Consider the following 15,703-nt stretch of genomic DNA (forward strand, 5'->3'; position numbering starts at 1 on the left):
ATAAAAATCCGACTCCTACTGAAGTGTAACCTACTGGAAATTAACATCGTACACAACTGTTTTGCAAAAATTGAGTCTATTTTTGTGTTTTTAAAGGTTTTTTTTCCAGCACGGTATGAGAACATGACGAAGTAGATCCTGAAGACGACTTCGGAAGCGATGGTGAATACAACCAGGAAATTGAAGAAAAAAAAACCACTAAAAAGCTGAGATTGGAGAACAGTCAAATGGTAGGACTCGGAAGGTTAACTGGATCCGGTGACAAAACTGATCCAAAGTCTACTGAATTTAAAAACATAAAAAAATCTGATTTTTTTTGGAATCCTCTTTTAAATATTAATTTACCGAACTTTCGGACTGAGGTTACAAAATCCTATCAAGCCCAGATGTTTTACAAAACTTCCGGCCCACGTATGATCACCACAAAGAAATCATCCACTTCGAAGCGAGCGTATGTTCCACCCTCTGATGTCAGGCATGATAGAATTGATCATTTTCCAGATACTTCGGAAAGAGGACTTGCAAAAACCCAAGATACACATCGGAAACGCAAGTCATATACCTTCAATGTGACATCAATTTACACCTTTACACCAAACCATTATTGAATAGCTACTGATAAGATTTAAATGATTGAAACTAAAAATATTTTTTTTCGACCAGATGCTCAACCCCACCTTAAAGAGGATTACTGGTTTTGTGGTATGAATAAAAAACCCGTGATTTAAAAAAATGTTGTTTTTCGATTTTCTCATCAAAAATATGATCTACCATAGTTTTTTCACGCAAATAAAAAATTTGGACTTTAGAGGGTTAAAGCATGATTCAATTGGAATCCGGAATCACAAAACCTGTTGTATTTCGGAATTGATTAAAGTTACACAACATGTTCTAGTATCGAAATACAGATAATTTATTTTTTTCTTTTAGTGTGTATATCGAGGGTACGTTATATCGAAGTTCCCCTGTAATTAGGATTTGGGCTATTTACTTGAGGAATTTTTTTTTATGCGTTCCGTATTCACCGCATAATTTTTTTTTCAAATTGTGTAGCGAAAACTATTTTTAAAGCTACCGTTGAAGTTTAGTAATGTTTTTTTATGTGATTTGTTTTTTCCCCATCCCTCGCACAAAAACAGGTTTCCTATATTGGAAATTGTTGAGGTTTTCATAAAAAATAGCATATAAATAAAAAAAAATATTTTGAAAACTAATTTTTTTTTCCTTAAAACCAGTTTTAGAAAAACTTTTTTTTTCCTGTAAAAGTGCTCATTTTCCGATTTATGGATGACTTGTTGGAATTTGAAAAAATACGTTTTGAGAAAAATGACATTCAATTTTTAATATATTTAATTTTCAATGTAATTAAAAAAAAGCATGTTTTATGAAAATTTTAATAATTTCCTACATCTCATCCTTCGACTCAAATTTTAAAGTATTACAGTTTTTGACTTTCAGAAAAAAAATATTAAAAAAACAAAAAAAAAACCTTGACCTTTTTCAAAAAGTAGTCGGTCGCGCTCAAACTGTTCACTTCGGATCCCATGCACAGACACAGGACACTAAAAAGAAGGGAAACATTCGCAACTTAAGCTCCGCCCCTGCACAAAAATTGCACCGGGTGAGAGTATAAAGTTATGTCATTTACGATTTTTATCTTCAATCGCGAATTAAAGGGTGTGTCACATCAAATTGCATCACGGAAAAAACGCTGTAGAAATTTAATTTTTAGGAATTATATCTTCAGCTTTCGCTTATAATCAGATAAGAGTGTATAGATCACGTTGGCCATGCTTCACTGTCAATTTTTCGTAAATTTAGAAAAATGTCGTCGAACGAAAAAGAGCGTCGTGAATTAATCCTGTGCACTCATTTCGAGAATCCGGAGTTGTCACATCGGGACATCGGTAAGATGCTGGGAATCGTCCAATCCACGGTCAGCAGAGTACTAAAACGATACTTCGAGAACCTAACCATCGACCGGAAGGTGAAGAACGGCAAAAATGGATGCTCCGTCAGTGAAAAAGATCAGAAGCGCGTAGTTAAGCAGTTTAGACGTGATCCGAGAAGTTCGGTCCGGGATGTCGCCAATAAGCTGAATTTGTCAAGTTCATTCGTCCAGCGGACCAAGCAGCGGGAGGGCCTGCGTACATACAAGGTTCAGAAGGCTCCTAACCGCGACGAAAGGCAAAACATGGTGGGGAAGACGTGAGCCCGGAAGCTGTACACCGAAATGCTGACGAAGCCGCATTGCCTGGTAATGGACGACGAAACCTACGTCAAAGCGGACTTTCGTCAGCTGCCGGGCCTGTTGTTCTTCTCCGCAGAGGATAAATTAAGCGTTCCGGAGGAGATTCGCAAGCAGAAACTACCCAAGTTTGCCAAAAAGTACATGGTGTGGCAAGCGATCTGCTCTTGCGGAAAGCGGAGCGCCCCCTTCGTGATGACCGGCACGGTAAACGGGCAGGTTTACCTTAAGGAGTGCCTACAGAAGCGCTTACTATCACTATTGAAGCAGCACGAGGGCCCGACCATCTTCTGGCCGGATCTCGCTTCGTGCCACTATTCAAAGGACGTGTTGGAGTGGTACGAAGCCAACGGGGTCACCTTCGTGCCAAAGGAAATGAACCCGCCCAACGTGCCGGAGCTTCGCCCAATAGAGAAATATTGAGCGATTATGAAGCAGGCCCTCCGGAAGAACCCAAAAGTTGTCAAATCGGAGGCGGACTTCAAGAGAAAATGGATTTCTGGTTAAAAAAAAACTACAACCTGACGTTGTACAGAACCTTATGGACGGGGTAAAGAGGAAGGTGCGAGAATACGGGCTTGAGCTCGAAGTATGAATAAAAAGAAAATGCCAAAAGTTGTTTAATAGTTTTTATTTTACTGTCTAAAATTTTCAAAAGGATCGGTCTACTGGGCGAATTTCTACAGCGTTTTTTCCGTGATGCAATTTGATGTGACACACCCTTTAGTGTGTAAAATCTTGTTCAGATGGTGAAGTGTTTCAAAACTTGCAACCAAAAGATCGAGCTCTCCAATTCGATTTACGATTTTGTTCTGTTCATTTACGGTGAACTGTCAATTTTCCGCGAAAATCTATTTTTCTCCGAGTTGGAATCCCATACCAACTCCGGTACAGAATAACCTTAGCAACTTTTCTTATTTCCAAGGTTTATACCATCCGATAAAAATAAACGAAAACAAACCGAGATAGCTCATAATTCGTATTCGTTACCCACAGCGTTTATGAGTCTTCAATCATCCAATGGACGTATGTGTTCAATTTCGAGAACGTTTCAAGCACTCCATCATTTATCCACTTCCATCCCGCTGGTTTTTTGAATAACCAAAAGAGAGCATCGTTCTTTCGAAGAGAGATAGAAGTGAAATCGATATGATTACGCGCCGCTCACAAGCAGATGTTTTCAACGAATTTGAGACTAATTTGAGGATGAATTTGTTCAGGCAGTCGTGTTATTATATTATACTGCGGGGGTTCAATGGTAAGCCAACAAAGAATTGGAATTATGTGCTTCATGTGAGCTATCGGCGGGATATATGATATTTTTATTTCGTTAACACATCAGAGCAGTACTCAAATTCTCGAAAATGAATCTCGAACAACATAGTTTGACTTTCCAGGTTCATATCTCCATCAATCTTCGTTTAACTGTGACGGCTCGATGCAAAAAAGAAACAAAGTTCAATACGAAAGCGTAGAAATGGAGTTAATTACAGAGCTGTCACCACCCACGTCCTTTTTTTTGCAAACGACGAAGGAACAAAATTGATACAGAAAAAACAATAGGAAAACTTGCTGGATTTGAATACATTGTCCTGTCTCTAGTTCCCAATGGAAGGAATTCCAATTCAGCCGAGCTTGAAGACTTGTATCCGGTAAAGAAAACAGAAGAAGAATTATAGCAAAGGAAGAAAAGCCGGGAAGCAACCGAAGTTTTGACATATTTTGAGTGAAAACTTTTTCCTCCTCTCGGGCCGGAGAGTGATTTAAACAAGTCAATTCGGAACACAAAATCCCCCATCCAATGCTACACCACAGCAGCAGCAAATGGTGCGCATGTTAACACACGGCAAGAGGAAGAAGCGATTGCACCCAGCGGGATGCTGCTGCTGCTGCTGCTGCCGACACCATCCTCATGAGATCGTAGCATCGCATTTGGTAGTTGGTTTGCACTGTTTCCATAATATCTATCTACGGGAAGAGGTGGAAGTGAGAGAATCTAATTTACGCGTAATTTCGGTCGATGTTTTGATGGCTTCCCAAAAATCTCCCATTGTGGGCCGGCTAAACAGTCGTAATTAATCGTGTCAAATGGTTCCCTGGGATCGAGATGAAAAAAAGAACGAGAGCGTCCCATAAATTCTATCCCTCAACTTTGACATCTGGAATTATGCTCGCATGCTTCGGCTGGCTGGCTGGCTTAGCTTATGCACGGATGAATAGTCGAGCAGCGAGGGCAAACAATACAAAAATCGATGATCGCACACTCTGCCAGTCTGCCTGCCTGGCTTGAGGCCCGGACCGTCTGGAGTATTCCCCGAAGCATGTGTGAGCCTATAACGAGCTATTATTGTTATTGTCAGACGGTTTTTAGGTTTTTGTTTATTTATCAATTTTCTCCTCCCGAAAATGGACTAACTGACTGGAATGGTATCCGCTGGGAGCTAGGTTGCATTGCATTGGCAGCGTGAGTAAATATATGACAAGGTGTACACAAAGATTACTGTCGATTTCAACGCAGCATACCGCTTGTGGAATATATGTTTTAACGTAGGACTATGTCGTTCATTTCTATACAAGGGACGACATGGGAAGTGAAGCATGTAACGAGAATTTGAGAGGTTTCAATCGCAAAATTGTTATGTAGATATACAGTGTCGGACGAAACATTAGGACCACTGCACAAGCAAAAATAGAAAGTGACAAAACTTTGACAAAAAATAATGAAATCCAGTGCTTCTATCGATTTATAATATTTTTTTTTGCATTGTTCGAAGAAATTTATAACATTTATATTAGCTGTACCGGTAAGTTTCTTCGGTTTTACAACAGATGGCGTAACTTGATTATTATTCCGGCGAATCAAATTTTCTGACATTCGTTGAAAATCTACTGTCATTGCGCGTCTTTTTCAGTATATGTCAAAAAGATGAAGCGTAAACAACATAGTTTGTTGCCACTTCGAATATGTCGAATTTCGTACCAACGAGAGTGTTTTTGCGGGGAGTGTTACTTCATTACTTCAATATGAAGAAAAAAGCTGCGGAAAGTCATTGCACTCTAGTGGAAGTTTATGGTGACCATGATGACCAACTGAGCGAACGTGTCAGACGAGGTTTGTACGGTTTCGAAGTGGTAATTTTGACTTGGAAGACGAAGAACGTTCCGGACTGCCATAAAAGTTCGAAGATGAATTACTGAAGATGAAAGCTTTACTCGATCAAGATCCGTCACAAACACAACAAAAACTTGCAGATACACTTGGAGTAGCTCAGCAAACCATATCCGATCGTTTAAAAGCATTGGGGATGATCCGAAAGATAGGAAACTGGGTGTCGTATGAATTGAAGCCACGAAACGTCGAACGCCGTTTTTTCACGTGCGATTAACTGCTCCAACGGCATAAAAGAAAGGGTTTTTTGCATCGAATCGTTACTGGCGATGAAAAGTAGCTCCATTACGACAATCCTGAACGTCGGGCAACGTATGGATACCCCGGCCATGCCGCTGAAGGAAAAACGGCCACAATACGAGCAAAGACACGATAAAGTTATTTTGCAGAACGACATTGCTTGGCCGCATGTCGCGAAACCGCTCAAAACATACTTGAAAGCGCTGAAATGAGAGGTCCTATCCCACCCGCCTTTTTCGATCGATGCAACATGGCCTGGTTGCCCAGCACTTCTTCAATTTTGATGAAGTAGAAAATTGGATCGATTCGTAGTTAGCTGACAAACCGGCCGCTTATTTCCGCAAAGGGATCCGTGAATTGCCATAAAGATGGGAAAAAGTTGTGACTAGCGATGGGCAATACTTTGAATATTAAATTTGTAACCATTTTTGCAGAATAAAGCATTTATTTTTGAAAAAAAAACGAAGAAACTTACCGGTGCTCCTAAAGGGTGTGTCACATCAAATTGCATCACGGAAAAAACGCTGTAGAAATTCGCCCAGTAGACCGATCCTTTTGAAAATTTTAGACAGTAAAATAAAAACTATTAAACAACTTTTGGCATTTTCTTTTTATTCATACTTCGAGCCCAAGCCCGTATGCTCGCACCTTCCTCTTTACCCCGTCCATAAGGTTCTGTACAACGTCAGGTTGTATTTTTTTTTTTGAACAGTAATCCATTTCCTCTTGAAGTCCGCCTCCGATTTGACAACTTTTGGGTACTTCCAGAGGGCCTGCTTCATAATCGCCCAATATTTCTCTATTGGGCGAAGCTCCGGCGCGTTGGGCGGGTTCATTTCCTTTGGCACGAAAGTGATCCCGTTGGCTTCGTACCACTCCAACACGTCCTTTGAATAGTGGCACGAAGCGAGATCCGGCCAGAAGATGGTCGGGCCCTCGTGCTGCTTCAATAGTGGTAGTAAGCGCTTCTGTAGGCACTCCTTGAGGTAAACCTGCCCGTTTACCGTGCCGGTCATCACGAAGGGGGCGCTCCGCTTTCCGCAAGAGTAGATCGCTTGCCACACCATGTACTTTTTGGCAAACTTGGATAGTTTCTGCTTGCGAATCTCCTCCGGAACGCTGAATTTGTGCTCTGCGGAGAAGAACAACAGGCCCGGCAGCTGACGAAAGTCCGCTTTGACGTAGGTTTCGTCGTCCATTACCAGGCAATGCGGCTTCGTCAGCATTTCGGTGTACAGCTTCCGGGCTCGCGTCTTCCCCACCATGTTTTGCCTTTCGTCGCGGTTAGGAGCCATCTGAACCTTGTATGTACGCAGGCCCTCCCACTGCTTGGTCCGCTGGACGAATGAACTTGACAAATTCAGCTTATTGGCGACATCCCGGACCGAACTTCTCGGATCCCGTCTAAACTGCTTAACTACGCGCTTGTGATCTTTTTTCACTGACGGAGCATCCATTTTTGCCGTTCTTCACCTTCCGGTCGATGGTTAGGTTCTCGAATTATCGTTTTAGTACTCTGCTGACCGTGGATTGGACGATTCCCAGCATCTTACCGATGTCCCGAAGTGACAACGCCGGATTCTCGAAATGAGTGCACAGGATTAATTCACGAGGCTATTTTTCGTTCGACGATATTTTTCCAAATATACGAAAAATTGACAGTGAAGCATGGCCAACGTGATCTATACACTCTTATCTGATTATAAGCGAAAGCTGAAGATATAATTCCTAAAAATTAAATTTCTACAGCGTTTTTTCCGTGATGCAATTTGATGTGATGGGGTTTTGAGAAAATATTTAATCCGCCAATTTGTGGTGGCGGCCATACTGGATTTGCATTTTTCATAAATAACTGTGTTCTACTAGTCAATTCCTTTCATTTGATACCCATATTGATGGGGTTCTAAGAAAATATGTAATCCGCCATTTTACGGTGGCGTCCATTTTGGATTTGCATTCCCCATGTATACCTGTGGTCTACTAGTCAAGTCCTTTTATTTGATACCCACATTGATGGGGTTTTGAGAAAATATGTAATCTGCCATTTTGTGGTGGCGGCCATTTTGCATTCCTCATGAATAACTGTGTTCTACCAGTCAAGCCCATTCATTTGACACTCATATAGATGGGGTTTGGGAAAAACCCATATTAATAAGGTTTTGAGAAAATATATAATCCGCCATTTTGGATTTTAAAAATCAAGAAATATGCAGTTTTATAATGACTACAGAGATAAAGGTGTGTTTCAAGTTTCAAATCAATCGGTCAACAGGAAGGGGTTCAAATTTCTAATAATGTGGTAAAGCGCTACAGACAAACATGTTACAAACATACAAACTTACTAACATGCAAATTACAGGGCAAGCTAAATTAAACCGTTTTAAAAAAAGAACTGTCAAACATGGTCCGGTCTGACCTAACAGCGACCACACAATAAATGTGTTATGTGCAATGTCCACTTGTGCTTCACAAGTAAACAAAATTGTTTCGTAGAATACCATAACTAACTATTTATTTTACTTTTCTGATAATTTTTATTATGTTTTTTTTTGTATTACAAAGCAATACATAAAATACCGATATAATAGACCTAGCTCTTCGTTTATTTACTTTTATGGTCCATTGGGAAAAATATTTCCCATGAAATTATAGGGAACCTATACACCCTGCTATGTTTTTCTGGTGACTTACTTTACACCCACAATAGCTACAATATTGTGTTGTATTGGGATATTTAATCTTGGACGTCTTATCCTAAAAGGGATAAGAAAACAAAGATCAAATTGTTTGCAAATGTAGTATTTTTTGTTGAAAAAAAAAACAGCTTATTCGTATCGATATGTCGATCATTGGAATCGGCACAGTAGATCAAAAGTTATGGGTTTTTGAAAAAGTTTTGAGAAAAAAAGATTTTTCGGACCACCCTAAAATCGAAATGGATATCTTAACGGAAAAATAAAATAAAAATACGGGTTTAATATCTCGCTATAAGGAACAAAACTACCAATTTTAACAAAAATCGAAGAATTAGTATATCGGTTTGGCATGGAATGACTGTATATAAAAATCTAGGTACCTGCTTGGCAATCCATCTCAGTCATCAGGTTGATCCATGTCGTCGGCTGCCAGCAAAAGCACTACAAATATTGAGCTCGCCTTGGCCTCAGTTTCTGTTCGGCTACCGTTTTGTGGTAACTAACAATTTTTTTTTATTTGCACGTAGAGAGCTTTGACACGCAGAAGCAAAGAGGGAATTGTTCATTGCTCAGGAAGTCATGCGACATTTGCGTAATCGTTCACATGTAAAAATTGCCTCACAAAAATATGCATCACTCAAGGTTTGCCAAAAGATCATGGCCTCTTGTAAAAATTGCTCACTCATTCTAATCATTCCTGAAACTGAAGGAATAGGGGAAAATAGGAAGGAACAGTAAATAAATAGAAAAAAAATAATACTAAAAATTGTCTTAGTTTTATTCCAAACTTCGGATGATGCCGTGTGCGTTAAATCTTCCTTTATTATAAATCGGAAAATTCAACCAATGGACTAACTAAACGCGCTATTAAATGACTGCAGTAAACTTTTTTTTCCCATGCCTCAGATTTCTCAACGCAGCATTGCGGTTATCATCGTGATCACCCACTCAGGCATGTAGAGAGCGAGAGATACCATATTTCACTACGATGACACTTAACGCAGAATCTCGCTGGGAGAACTCGACCGCAATAATGCATTTCGTTTTTCTGTGAGTGGACTTCCACTCAGCTAGGTTTTATTATCCCCCTCTCCAACCAACCAGGGCGTATATTTTCACCCTCGAGGGGATGACTGCTGGCTGGGGTTTCACACGATATCCGATCGTTCGATGATCGTTTGTGGCCACCTCTGGCTGGGAACCAGAAAGTATTTGTTTTGTGCCAAACTTCAACCTCGACCATCCTCGATTCGATCCTCTTCACTTGGTTCGGACCAGAGAGACAGGGAAAAAAAAATCTCGTAAAGCTGGGTCGTTATTCGACGCGCCGCCGTCCGTCGCCTGGTTGCGGTAGGATAATGGCGAACACATTCTCCCAAATAGATCCGGCCGAAGGCGGGGGGCAAAAAAAACAAACGAATCACCACAAATAACAAATGGAATAATTTATGAACGAATGGTGTGTGTCTGTGTTGTCTGTGGTTTTTTAATTTTCCCAAACTGTGCGCCTCGCTTTAGTGAGATTTTTACAAATTGTCTGCGAAATAGATTTCGACCGACCGCGCAGGGAAGCTATGAAAAAGCGATTTCGAAACTATGTTGCATTTTATTATGCTCACTAAGGGAGTGCCAGATTGCTGTTCATTACTAGGAAAGAACGAGAGTGGTGATTCGGAAAGGACGGAATGGCAGGGGAATAATGGATGACTCTGTGGCAGGGATTTTGGCTTTGTTTACTTCGAGGATTCGCACTAGTAATAATGGATTTGGGGTGTAGAAAAATTACACACAGACTGACTATCACGACTGGAATGATAGGCCGAATTGTTTAGTATATAACAATAGGGTAAAAATGAAAATTAATTTGTTTGTTGTTCTAGAATGTCAATTTATTCTGAAATGAAGACTTCATAACAAAACCCAGTTGGGATTTGAACAGTGGAGTAAAAAATAATCTGTCAAAACAACGTATGTTCATTCAACCATTTTTCTTCCAATTTCCGGTCACACAATTCAAACAGTATACACGTGTAACATGTGCCCATTCTTCACTCCGAAGACGCCCGCCATTCCAACATGAGTTCTTATTGAAGGTGACAGGCGAGAGATACCCCTTTTTCGCAAAATTGCTTGTTTACACATTGCTTACAGCACACAGGACATGTAGTACGAAAATTGACACATCCGGTTTTCCCTTCGGGGAAACGAAGGGTTTCCCCATGTTATCGGTCCTTTTTTGTGCTAATTTGAGTTGCCCAACTTGGAAGTTGTATGACAAACGTGTCAATTTCCCTCCGTTTTATCGCAAAGTCGTTGGCACGTATTTTCACGCTGTCGAATCTCAGTTCGCATAGCAAGGTGAAAAGTGCACACATGTTCTACCCTGCGAACGTTCGTTTACCCCAGTTCACCATGTTCGAATGTTTTTATGCAGCCTGGTGTTTTTTTTGCTGCGCGCCTCCCGGTCGTCATCCTCAGAATTCTCATATTTGGTCAGGTATGGTTTTTCTATTGCCATTGTGTGTGCTACAACCCCGATATGGCCAATGTTAGTTGATTTATGCTTTTCCATGTGTGCCACATACGCTTCACGACTTCCCCTTTTCCCTTTCCTCTCTTTCATCTCACCCATCCTAGGCGAAACAATTGAACCTACGTTGTTATGGTCTCACCTTATGGTCAGCCCATCACACACAACAGCGAGGCTCGTTAATGGAGGCTCGCAGTACTCTTTTTTTCACGCTCTCCTGCAATCAAATCTCTGCTTTGAATTATTGCCGTGTTTATTGCATAATAAACTTCAACCGCAAGCTCGAGCTTGCTGTGTTCGATAGAGGATAGCCATTGGTTAAGGCGAATGAAAAACGTTAACCTACGGTTGTTGTTTTTTTTGAAATGGTGCAGATTGTGGCGCGAAATTGTGTGGCCTCCGGCAGAGCACTGCTGTAACGGCGACAACACTGTTCAAGCGACAACGGAAGTCAACCGAGGAAAAGATTGAATGGTTCTTATCAATGGAACATGTTGTTTTTTCGGTGGGATTTATGGTTAGTGTTTTCGGCGCGACGTTCACATCCGTTCTTCATGGGTTTCGTTTTGACGTAGGACTACGTCTTTCATTTCTATACTGGGGTGTGAGTTTAAAGTTTCGAAAACGAAAGCGTTACGCCGGAGAACGAGATTTTGAGCGTTAATAACTCCTTAACATCTGAACGAAATGATATGATAAACACTTCATTCGAAAGGTAAAATGTCTACGCGTTATATGCTTGTTACTTTTTGGTCCAAAAACTTGTTTCAATAGCCCTAAAATTGCTTTCGAAACAGGCTATTGAAATCACACCAATCGGTATATAAGCGAGTGCCGCTCGGAAATCCATTCAGTTACGATTGCGCAACGATTGAGTGGCCCTAACACAGACTTTAAAACCATGGAGCCTGTGGAAATCGGAATAGCAAATTAGATGCAAGCTGCGGGTGCTTTTGTACTCGCTTGCGTTTCTGGAAATTGGAATGTTCCCTAACACAGATTTCAAAACCATGGAGCCTGAGGAAATCGACATTGCAAAATTGATGCAAGCTACGTGTACTTTTGTACTCGCTTGCGTTTCTGGAAATCGGAATGTTTCTCTATCACAGAGTTCAAAACCATGGAGCCTGTGGAAGTCGGCATAGAAATTTAGATGCAAGCAGTGGGAACTTTCGTACTTGTTTGCGTTTTTGTAAATTGGATTGTTTCCCTAACACATTCTGAAGCCTGTGAAAAGATGCAAACTTTTGTACTCGCCTGCATTTTTGCTAACTGGAATGTGTTTTCCCAATACAGATTCCGAAACCAAGTAGTTGGGAGAATCGACATTGCAGATACCTTCAAGTCGGCAATACTTATATACCCCCAAATATTTTAACACCCCAGAATTCGTTTTGCTATCACGGTCTACAAAAGCGGGTACAAATGCAACGCTTTGGCTCGGTTTGTCGAGACTGTATATCCCTTCATGCCGCCAGCTCACTGAACTACCGTTTGATGATTAGGCAAAACGTTAATAACTGTTTACTGCGATAACTACTACCATAATGCATAAATTGACTTAAATTGAGATTTGTTTGCAATTGAATTCGTAAATAGCTTCATTCATTCACTATTTTAATCAATAATTTAATCAATGCACAAAAGATAGCACTGCGCAGCGACAATATCGCACCCAATGAGGATCATCCGAGGTGGGATTATTGCTAATTGAAGAAATACTATTGATTACTAAGCCAACGGCAGTCCTACGTCAACCTTACGGTTATATCGTAGGTATAACCCATCCATAGATTTTTCTGCCAGTGTTCAATGGATTCAGAATCTATGCACTTCAAGCTTTAATTCTGGACGCACTTTTAGTTTCACTAGTGCTTTTCAGTTACGATTCATTAGATTTTATCTGAAAACTATAAAGGTTGTGTCCACTACACTAACGCACTGTGAATATTCAGAACTAGGAAATTCTCACCGGCGAGAACGAACATTACAGAAATTTAAGAATTAAGAACGCTTTAGTACAAAATCTTAAGTGGTAGCCCTGACATAGACCGACGACATCGTAATATCTCGTAGCTTGCCTACTTCGTCAGTAACGATAACGTCTCGGTATCTGCTTTTGTATTCCGTGTTAGAGAAACACATTCCAGTGTGTACAAACACATGTGGGTAAAAGAGCAGCCGCAGTTTTTCTGTACTTGCATTAGAGCAGGATTTCTCAAAGTGGTCGATATCGACCCCTTGGGGTCGATATTGGTTTCACAGGGGTCGACAAAAACTGAAACTGATTTAAGGGGTCGACGAGGTCTGATAATCGACCCCTATTACCCCTAATAATTCATTTTTTTATTTGAAACATTCAAGATACTGTATAAGTTATAAAATATTTTTTTTATAGGAATGATTAATAATTCTGTACGAAGTATAATTGTTGTAATTTCCAAAAACTGCGTGCACAAGTTCGTACAAGACAGAAAATTCGGCAAGTAAAAAAGCGTGTTCTGACAAAACAAAAAAACAATTTGAAAATCCATTCCATGCCAAACCGGCATAGTGGCTCTCAGATTTTCGAAACGTGGTAGTCTATTTCCTTGTCGCAAAACATTAGGTCGGTTTTTTTTTAAATTTCTCATAAGGGTGCTCATTTCTATTTTAATAACTGAACCGATTTAGATGATAGACATATCAAAATAAAGCCAAAAGTTTTTTCTGAAAAAAATATTACATCTGTAGAAGATTTGGATTTTACTTTCGTCATTGTTGATCGTATTTGTTTTTTATAGTTAGTATGGCTTCGGACTAGAGCGCACTACATTTTTTTATATTTTTTCTTGAAACCTAAGGTTTTTTTTGTATAACATATCCAAAAATCCGAGATGTCTTTTTTTTGTTTTATATCTATGATTCGATTGGTACGAACAATCATTTTCCCCCCTTTTCCAAAAATGACCCTTCTCAAAAAATTGGTTGTTAAAATTCAGTAAATATCAAGGTAAACACCCTTTTTTAAAAAAAATCTGAGATGTGATGGATGAACCTTCTACTTTCTATCAATATACAGCCATCCTTATCGAAAAATATTAAACCGTATTTTTTTATTTTTTTTCATTAGGGCACACTTTTCCATTTTAGGGTGGTACCGAAAAATCTTTTTTTCTCTTTTTTCAAAGAACGCAATTTTTCAAAAATTTAACTTTTGAACCACTGAACCGATTCAGATAATCGGTATATCACAATGAAGTTAATGTCTTCTTAAAAAAATACGTCTGTGATAAAATTGGGTTCTAGTCGTATAGGAATATTGAACGAAGATTGAAAATAAGTTAACATTGAAAAATCATAACTAAAAAAGATAAAAAGTTTGATATGCCGATTATTTGAATCAGTCCTATGGTTAAAATGTTATGCACTTTGGGAGAAAATGATTTTTTGGGACCATCGGTCAACTTTGATAAACCATGAACGATAAAAATCACATGTCTGATTTCTGGATATGATTCGTAAAAAACCAGCTTTCAAGCTTTCAAAAACAAAAAATATAAAAATATATATCGCTCTCCAGTCCGAAGCCATTTAAACTATAAAAACAATTTCAATCAATCAATGATTACGAAAATAAAATCCAATTTGCAAGTTTTAAATTTTCAAGCAATATTTTCCCAAAAACTTCCAAATTTTTTTGCAATTCATTATCTTTAATATGATATGTCGATCATCTGATTCGTTCCAGTAGTTCAAAAGTAATGAATTTTGAATGATTTTAATGAAAAAAAAAAGATTTTTCGATCACTTCATTCTGGAAAAGGGGTCTATGCCCCAAACTAGTTTGAGAATCCCTGCATTAGAGAAACTTTCAACATTCTCAGTTCATTCGCCTCTAGTCTTGATTTTTTTTTGTCTATTGGAGATGGTGCATCATGCATATGGACAATGATTCGTAATACACATCGACTCACCTTGTCCGTCAGTAGAAAAAAATAGTGCAAGGCTAATGGGCGAATTGTATGCAACAGTTTTGTTTGATGTAAATTGGGGAAATGCCAGCGGCGTGTTAAATCAGAAAAACATGCATGTTTTATAGTTTACTGTTTTACTATTTCCACTGTTTGTGTTTTACACAATTTTTTGACATAGGACTATGTCTTTGATTTCTATATAGGGGGGTCACTCTACGAAAAATGTAACGATTTATTAAGAGTTTCAAAGGCATATTACTCAAAAAGGTTATTGGAACATATATGTAGGCAAGGAAATTTGTCCAGATTTTTTTTTGGTTGAAACTATAAAAGAACTGGGCTCTTGCTCTTCATTTATTTAGTCCGGTAAGCTAAAAACCGAAAAAGTAGCAAGTTAGAACTATAAAAACAATTTCAATCAATCAATGATTACGAAAATAAAATCCAATTTGCAAGTGCAATATTTTCCCAAAAACTTCCAATTTTTTTTGCAATTCATTATCTTTAATATGATTGATCATCTGATTCGTTCCAGTAGTTCAAAAGTAATGAATTTTAACAACTACAACTTTCGAGTTCGTGTTTTAGCCTCCATGTTTTGCTCCAATGTTCACTGACGTCCGGAACTATTTACTTTGTATTCGAGCATTTCAAGATTGTTCAGGACAATAGAACAGGACAAAAGGAAGACTATATTAACACTAGAACTACCAACCGGTTAAAATCACCGGTTATATAATTTGTTCGCAAGATTTTGTATTGAAATTTATTTTTATATTTCTTAATGATGTTATGACTTTTTCTAAATTTATGTATTGATCAATATTATAAATTATTTTGGTCTCTCACTTCCAATTTTTCTGA

At 39.0% G+C, this 15,703-nt stretch overlaps 1 protein-coding gene and 1 pseudogene across 1 annotated transcript in view; both read left to right on the forward strand.

Annotated features, from left to right (window-relative positions):
• Positions 1-15,703, forward strand: part of LOC129765249 (neogenin) — a 371,600-nt gene that overhangs the window by 133,783 nt on the left and 222,114 nt on the right. The window lies entirely within an intron of this gene.
• On the forward strand, positions 12,533-12,616 carry LOC129772393 (U4 spliceosomal RNA; annotated as a pseudogene).

This window comes from Toxorhynchites rutilus, chromosome 2, assembly GCF_029784135.1.
Source record: "Toxorhynchites rutilus septentrionalis strain SRP chromosome 2, ASM2978413v1, whole genome shotgun sequence".
Classification (NCBI taxonomy): Eukaryota; Metazoa; Arthropoda; class Insecta; order Diptera; family Culicidae; genus Toxorhynchites; species Toxorhynchites rutilus.